This window comes from Aythya ferina, assembly GCF_964211825.1.
Source record: "Aythya ferina genome assembly, chromosome: 8".
Classification (NCBI taxonomy): domain Eukaryota; kingdom Metazoa; phylum Chordata; class Aves; order Anseriformes; family Anatidae; genus Aythya; species Aythya ferina.
Window position 1 is genome coordinate 31,204,636 of NC_140304.1, and position 8,246 is coordinate 31,212,881.

Genomic DNA, 8,246 nt, shown 5'->3' on the forward strand with positions numbered 1-8,246 from the left:
CCAAACAAATGGGTTTGCCAGCGCCAGCCGGGCGGCCAGGGAAGGGCAGCTGCAGTCAGCAAGGAAGCGTCCAAATTAACTCAGGGAGTCGCCTTGCATCTGAGAGCCTGAAGACCAAGCCTAAATCTGCTTGACAGCTTCTTCTGGAGGGACACACATGGCGTGGAAACATTTGATCTCTCGGCCAGCTAATAACAAGCTTGAAAACAATGTAAATCGGTGATTATAAAGTGCTCTGAGACACAAAAGAAGGATTCACGTTTACATCACAGAGCTTTAGCCTCTGCTTGTGCTGCCCTCGCCCCAGCCTGGTGGGGACACTTGGGCGGGTGAGGGCCAAGGGCTCAGAGCGGCCACAGCGGAGCTGAGCTGGCTCAGGGCACTGCAGAGTCAGTGCCACCACCCCTGGTGACACCCGTGTGGGTTTGTCCCCGCTGTGTTGCTGGGTGGGACGCAGCTCAAGTGCCAGCGAGTTTACTGGGAACACGCAGAAAGTGAGGCAAAAGCGGCCGATTGCCAAGGATAACTCCTATTGCTCTGACTAAGGGAGACTTCCTCTCTGAGCTACTAGGTTGGGTAATTCATAATTTTCTCAGGAAATTCACTTTTACCCTTGGGCTGGATTACAGCGTGCTCCTTCCAAGTCAACGACTATGTGCAGCACCAGAGAAACGTGGTCGGCCCGCCCGGCACCTAATGGGCCGCGTTGGACAAAGACGTGGCCATGGAGGTGTTCGCAGAGACTCAGCCCCTCTGAGCATACAGATATTTGCATGAAAAATTACTCCTGCTCTTTCTTTGCTTCTCTTCAGGCTGACGCTACAGACTCCTGTCCCCAAGGAGCCCAATTAGATCCAGATGTCTCACTATTCGTACGTGTTTTAATCTCTACCCCGACTTTACGTAATGCAATATCTGATTTCTGCACGCAGCTCCCACCGCCCAAAAAATGAAAATATATCACAAGGTCTCCCTGACAAAAGCAAGCAGAGAGATTCAAGGAGTGGAAATCATTCAAGGAGTGGCAACCAGCACTACCTCCCCGATTTCTTGTCCCAACCCCAGGCTGGGCGTTTCAGGGCCGGAGTTGCCCAAGGCCAGGGCAGGCGGCAGCGGTGAGCGGCTCCAGGTTTGACTCACTGGTGGTGTGAGCCCCTGCAGCAAAGGCCAAATTGCTGTGCTGGAGGCAGAAAAGCTCTGAAGCCCCGTTGTTCTGGAGGACCTGACAGTGCTCCACCCGGATGGATGGTTTCTCTCTAGATGGCAGTATTGGTAAGGAGTCTCAGGGCACTGTGATAGACCCAGGGTCTTGCTACACCTCGGCTCTGCGTGATTGCAGCTGACGTCCAGGAGTTCATTCACCAGCCAAAATCACACCTCCGAGGTCCTTAAGTGAACACCTGGGCTGCAATGTGTTGTAAACCTGTATTTTAATTCTGTAAAATCAGATTTTCCTCTGTGGCTAAAAGATCAGGTATGCTCACATGAAGCTTGATTACAGGGAATGAATTAGGTTTTAATTGGGATGAGGCCTCCTAGCGAGGAGCAACAGCCCAGATCTGATACTCAGCAGCACGACCTGGGCTTGTGCAACAGCAGGTGAGCAGAGCCAGTCCACTCGGATGGATTTGTACAGCGTCTGAAGTTGTTATTAAATATCCACCCTCTCATTTCCAATGGCAGAGGCCCCTCCTGGTTGCCATCCCTCACAATGCAAGCACTGACACACTGGGGTTGCACACCCATATCTGCACCACATCCCTGCAAGTAGATGGGATGCGATAGCTGTCAGAGCGTTTGGGCTGTGTCTAATACCATGGTGCTGCTTCAAATGACTCTGCACCAACTTAAAATCAATTTATATCCCTTGTCTCCTCCATAAAACCCATTCTGGAAGGACTGTTACAAAGCTTTCATGCTCTGATCCCTTGAGGCGCCTGTTTTGGTGGCACAGGGCAGTATTTAGACGTGCTGTGCCTCAATGCACAGCGCCAATGTGGGGTCATTCCTCCACTCTTCCAGACCCTGCAAACCTCCCTGCACCCATGGCAGAAAGAAAGGTGAAGGGAACAGTCAGTTGGAGGGGAATAATTGGGCAAATTGGGCTCCCTGTGTCCAGAGAGTGAGCACGTGAACCTCTGAACCGTTGGACTCCGCGTTTCTCCACAGCTCCTCAGAGACAGGGGGGAGCTGGAGGGAAGCGGAGGAGTTTAGGAAGCTCGCAAGCAGAGTGCTTGTGTTGTTTCTGGCACCAAATTACCCGTCATGTGCATCCCTCCACAATGACATTAACCTCCCGTGGTGGGGCTGGGAGACCCTCAGAAACGCTCCTCGCCACCATTCCTGCTCAGTAAACCTGGTGGCAGCAAAGCTCGGGCTGCAGGCCGCAGCCACTAGCAAGGCGGAGCAGGATCCAGCCAGGCAGAATTAACCTGACAAATGCAGGCTGAATCTCTCCAGACAGCTGCTGCTGAAAGGACAAACAGCTTTACAGCTTTACCCCCACACGGCGCTTGGCCTAGCGAGGTGCATGGGGCTGGCCCACAACATGGCTGCAGCTCTTCCTGGGGTGGGTGAAGGCCGTGGGGTTTGTGCCCCTGTTTTGCCTTCCCCTTGGGGCCATCTGCAGGCCTTACACAGAAAGAGGCTTTCCTGAGGTTTGGGATCACAGGCAAGCACGTCTGTAAGCATTTTCCTGCTCTGGTTGCTGATGCTGTTTCCTCCCTGAACTGAGTGTATTGCCGAAGTCTTGTTTTGGCTGTTAATGCTACACATCACCCCTCAAAGAGGGGAAAGGGAAAGTTTCCTGTGCCTTCTTCTGACTATGCAAAACTGCATGAAACAGGAGACTGAGACTACGAATCTACCCTGTCCCAGTGCAGCCCAAAGATAAAAGCGTTAAAATGCTCTGTAATTACCGTCAACCTCAAAGAAGAAATTTTATGATGGCAGTAATCAGATGCTCAGCTCTAACAACCCATGGCACAAAATGAAAGAACACAATTTTTAAACAATGCTTTTTTTTTTTTTTTTTTTTTTTTTTTTTTTTTTTAATTTGGCTCGGCAACAATTTGAAGGTATTTCTCCATTTGTAAGAAATTTGAACTCTCACAATGTGAGAGTCTGACCTCTTGGATGACAGAGAAATGATAGATATTTAAATGACAGCCTTGTCTAGTTCCAGATGCCTCCATCTTTTAGCACGAAGCACAGCCTTTTACAAGGAACCAAAGCAAAATGAAAGCATCATTTATATGCAGCTTAGGCTCAAGAAATGAATTAGGATGTAAGTGTTATTCTAAACAACAATTTGACAATCTCTTTAACAAGCAGAGTTTATTAGGGTGCTAAAATGGCTACTGTCCCCTTAGGCCCTGATCTGCTTTTTCAGGAGTACCAATTTTTACACCTGGAAACCCATTGCCTTGCTTCAATTTGGGATAGGCACAGAGTTAGCAAAGATGTTAAGTGCTGGCAGTGCTACTTTGCTACAGCGTGGCACTGCAAGAGGCCCTGGTGAGAGCTCTGAAGGCTGCTCGAGGAGCTCAGCTCAGCCCTTCCCGGGCACCAGGAACCCACACGGGACTGCTCGCCCACAGCAGACCCCTCAGAAATCAAGTGCTGTTGGCTCTCAGGTCCATGGAGCTACTTGGTTTGTAATGGCCTGTTGAGAAGGAAGTTGTGAGGTTCTTGTGCTTCCCCCCATCTTCTGCTGTTCCCCTGGGGGTGGTGGGGCTGCACAGGGCCCCCGGCCCAGCTCTGCTCTCTCCTTCCTCTCCTAGCAGCATGGTAGAGCTCACAGAAATCTGCTTCATCCTGTCCCTGGTCACAGTTATTCATCATCAAGCCTCCTTTCCATGATCCCTAACACAGTGGGAGCCCTCCAAACTCAGGAGTTTTGTGCTTAGACCAATAAAAGGGGATGCCATAACTCCTTAGGCCCAGATCAACGAGCAGCCACACTCGGTCAGCTGCAGAAGGAGCTGCTGGAAGGCTATTTTTTTTTTTTTTCCATTGCTGTTTACTCAATTTTCTGCTTATTTCCCTAAGGGAAAAGTTGTGGTGTGACCACAGCCTCTGCCTGTTCTGCCCCTTGGCCGGTTGTGGGTGAGCAGCACCAGCAGCTCAGCACCGGCTGCAGCAGGAGCATGGGGTGAGGATGGAGAGGGCAGAGGCCGGGGCTGCCCAAGGAGGTGGAAACTCGGTGCTGGAGTCACGATGGGTGCTGGAAACACCACGGGAGGCCTCTGAGGTGCGAGTATAAAGGATGAGGGGCACAAAACTGCAGGGGGTCACTTGTGCTGTTTGCAGCTTGTTTAAAAATTTACACTTTATTCTTTCACTTTGTGATGCTGCAGGCATGTGCCTGCTTTGGTCTGAGAAAATCGGGGAGGCATTTTTAAGCTGAGCCTTCTGTATTTTCAGGAGAAACTTCCTGATTGTCATACTTCTTATTTTGATTGAGAGGAATGTTTAATGTCAATTGAAGCTGTTTATTTTCTGCTTTATTACAAAGCAAAACTGCGACATGTACAGCGCTGTTCATTAGTGTCCAGCTCACAGTAACAGGTGGGACAGTAGAGCTTCTGGCACCATTTCAAGCATTGACTGTTGATAACAGTTATGTCAGTACTGGCGATGTAGAACGTTTTATTTTTCTGCTTTCACTAAAAAAAAAACAAGAAAAAGAGATGGATTAGATCCATGCAAATTAAAAAGCAGCAGAAACTAAAGTAGACATTAGTGGTTTCAAATGCTCAGGCTGTACTGGTAAGCTCTCTGTCACAGAGGGAATCAAAGTCATTTTTAAGCAGCTATTCTGTGTTCTACTTTGAACTGATTATTGTAAATGTCTTATAAAAAGCAGCTGAGCTGCATTTTTCAATTTTATATACAGGCCTTGAAAGCCCACTAAGTAGCTGAATGCCCCTGTGCGTGTATGTTAAACTTGTTGTGCGGCAGAAAGAAGGTACAGAATATACCTCAGCTCATGTATAAATAATATGCGACTAATTTTTTCTGCCATTACCGAGACCGAGTGGGTTGATGCTGAACAGCATATAACTGCTGGGTATTTTATAGGGATTGCTTTTCAGATGCAGAGAAGTGCTGCAGATTCCTCCCACTATGCACTAATTCCTGCAAAATTAAGCGCGATGGTTTGGTAGCTCAGTGCTTGCATACTGGCTCTTTTTTCCACCTTAACTTCTGGACTTTCTTTTCCTATTTTTTTTTTCCCTTCTTTGCATCCAACTTTTCTCTTCTTCGTTCTCCTTCACTGTTTTCCAACTTTCCATCTTCTTCATGCATCATATTTTTTTCCCTTCCACCTTTTTCTCTTCTGTAGTACAGGAACACAGAATTCAAGAGCAGTATTTACCTCCACCACCTGCCATCCTTCCACTTTCTGTGCTTTCAGCATTGACCAAAATTCCCTTCACACAACTCCAGCTCAGATGTTTATGTAGTTACCGTACTAGCAGGAGAGCATGCAGAAGAGGCTGACCAGACATCCAGGTTTTATAATGTCCCGTGAAATTGCTCCCCTGGCTGATGGGGCTGCCGCGGCTCCTTCTGGGCTGGCTGCGAGTGAAAGAGGTGCCTGAGAGTTTTGGCCATATAGCCTGAGCTGTGTGGGTCTGTCCTCCTAAGAGATGTTGTAATGTGTACGGGTATGTTAAAGCAAAGAACATGTTCCATAGCAACTGCAGTGTTTGTAGTAGCAATAGCATATGGGAATGCCTTGGCCCCGCACCTCACGGCACTGCGGTGACTGTGCTGACCTGCCGCAAGGAAAATTGGAGTAATGAAGCGCTGACTGGAAAAAAATACACGCAAAGCCAAATGTTCACAACTGGTATAAGCAACTTATAAACGAATCCCACTGAGGGTCAACGGGAAAGAGGTTTGTCAGGCACCGCAAGCTTGAGTGGGATGGATTAAACCATGCCTTGTCCTGCTGCATGGAGGCTTCACGACCTGGTGTGCTCACTGCTGGGAGCAGCTCAGTACTCGCCCAGCTCTGAACATGGGCAAGGGGGCACTCGGGCACTGCCAAGCAACCAGGAATATTTAACCCCGAAGTAGAAACAAGGATGTTTCTTTGTGCTACACATAAGGTTTTGCTCCCCGGCTCCAGCTCTCCTGCCAGCTGCATAGGTCAGTGATACTTGGTACCAATGTGAAGCTCAAAGATCTTAAAAGTTAATCGTGTCACAGGACTTAACTCCCTCAAAACAGCAGTTAAAAAATACAAAATATCCTTCAAGAACAAGTTCTGTTTATTTTGACCCTCTTTCATCTTTTTCCCATTAATAAGGAGTAGCAGTAGTTTAAATCTGAGTCAAGTGAGACATCGAGTAGTGGCCAAACTTGTGGGATGCCAAGAGCAGAACGGAGGCGTCAGTGGTAGGAAAAGAGGGTGGGATGGGGAGGCATGGGCTGTCGTCTCAGAATTTTGTTAACAATATGAGATTTTGCAAAGGGTTATTTGATGGAGTTTGTGGAAAATATCTTTATTTTTTATAAATATAAAACTCTGGATTTTAGATTTCATTTACTCCACAGAAACTAACAGAAATATAATGAATGTTTTATTCAACATCTTCTAACATAAATAATACACTAGAATCATAACAAAATATTAAGTATTCAGTTACTTCCCAGAGTCCCATCGCTTTTATTCCATGTACTGTGAAAAGTATGAGCCCCGAAGCAGTTTGGGAGGTAAAGGTTAAATTATGGCTCTGTATTCAGCATTTAAAAACTCAAACAAACTCTCAAGCTCTGCAGTCCCTTTTACACAAAGAGCTTGTCAGCACGTGTTGCTGAGATCGGTGGGAGATCTGCACTGGCAACCCAGAGGAGACAAGCAGAAATGGCATGGGCTGAAAAGGATAAAGAAGAAGAGAATTAATCGTGGTCTATAAAACCAATATAACTTGTATTTGTTCCTTTGCATCGCAGTGCCACCCCAAAACAGAGGCCAACTGTTAACAGAGGCAAAGCCAACTTCATCTTTTGCAGGCTGACAAATGGTCATGTAAGTTACCAAATAACCCTAGACCTCAGGATTAAACTTCTCCAATTGTTTTCACATGATGCAACTTTAAATCCCTCTTTTGAACAGTATTAAATTTCCTTTCATTCCCATAAACTTCAGAAAAAGTTGACTGCTCTCACATTTCAGACTTGACCCAGCTAACTTGCACTTTTCCCCTCTGCTAGTCTGGAGAACAGAATAATGAAATTCAGACAACAGTGACCAAATGTTGCTCCATAGAACTTGCCTTTTACAAAACAGATGAATACTCCTGGGCTCCAAAACACTGCAGGGAACAAAACTTTCAAACCTTATGGAAATAAAATGGTAAGCCTATGCAGTGACTTCATCTCCTTTATCAGATCAGAGACATTTTCACTGGAATTGAAATGGATTTAAAAAACAAAAAAAGCAAAAAACCTCTAAGTAGAGAAAAAGAATTAAAAAATCCCACTGAAGCCATTATTGAAACAGTGCTTTATTTCAAAAAACACACCCACATGAGTGAAAGCTAAATTTCGGAGAGGAGAAAAGCTGCATCATCCCCACAATTTACAGACTTTGTGTTACAGATAGAGTTGTGCTATTATAAGAGCCAGGAAAATAAATATTTTAGCTTTCATTTTTTTTTTGCGATTAAAAAAAGATAAGCAAATACACTGTGTTTTCTGATCCTGACAAAGGGCTGTAGAAAATGACCACAGATATGTGGCTGCTGCAAGGGCTGGAATTTCTCCCTCGAGGTGCAGAGCACTCTCGGATCTCATGGAAATCCGAACAAGTCAGTCCACCCAGCATCTTGCCAGATGAGGCCCTGTATTTATATAACAAGAAATACCCACTGTGCTGCAGATTTGCTGCTGGTGTGAGTGGAATTGCATTCACTTAAGCCCATTGCAAATTTAGCCACTAGAGTCAAAATAAAAGGAGCCAAAATATATAAATCCAGCAGACAAAGTTTATGGGGGAACTAAACCAAACATTCAACATCAAGATTTAGTGCAGCCAAATTGTTATAACTAAACGGGGTACCTTACATCATTTTGTGTCCTAGGGGCATAGTCTCCATTTTAGTGGCGTGCTAAACTCACGCTGATATCAATAAAAGTTTTACATGCAAAATGAGTGGAAAATACGAGATGTTAGATAGTACGATACAAGTCTATAAACCCGATACCTAAAACCTGCTATCATGGTTTTGGCA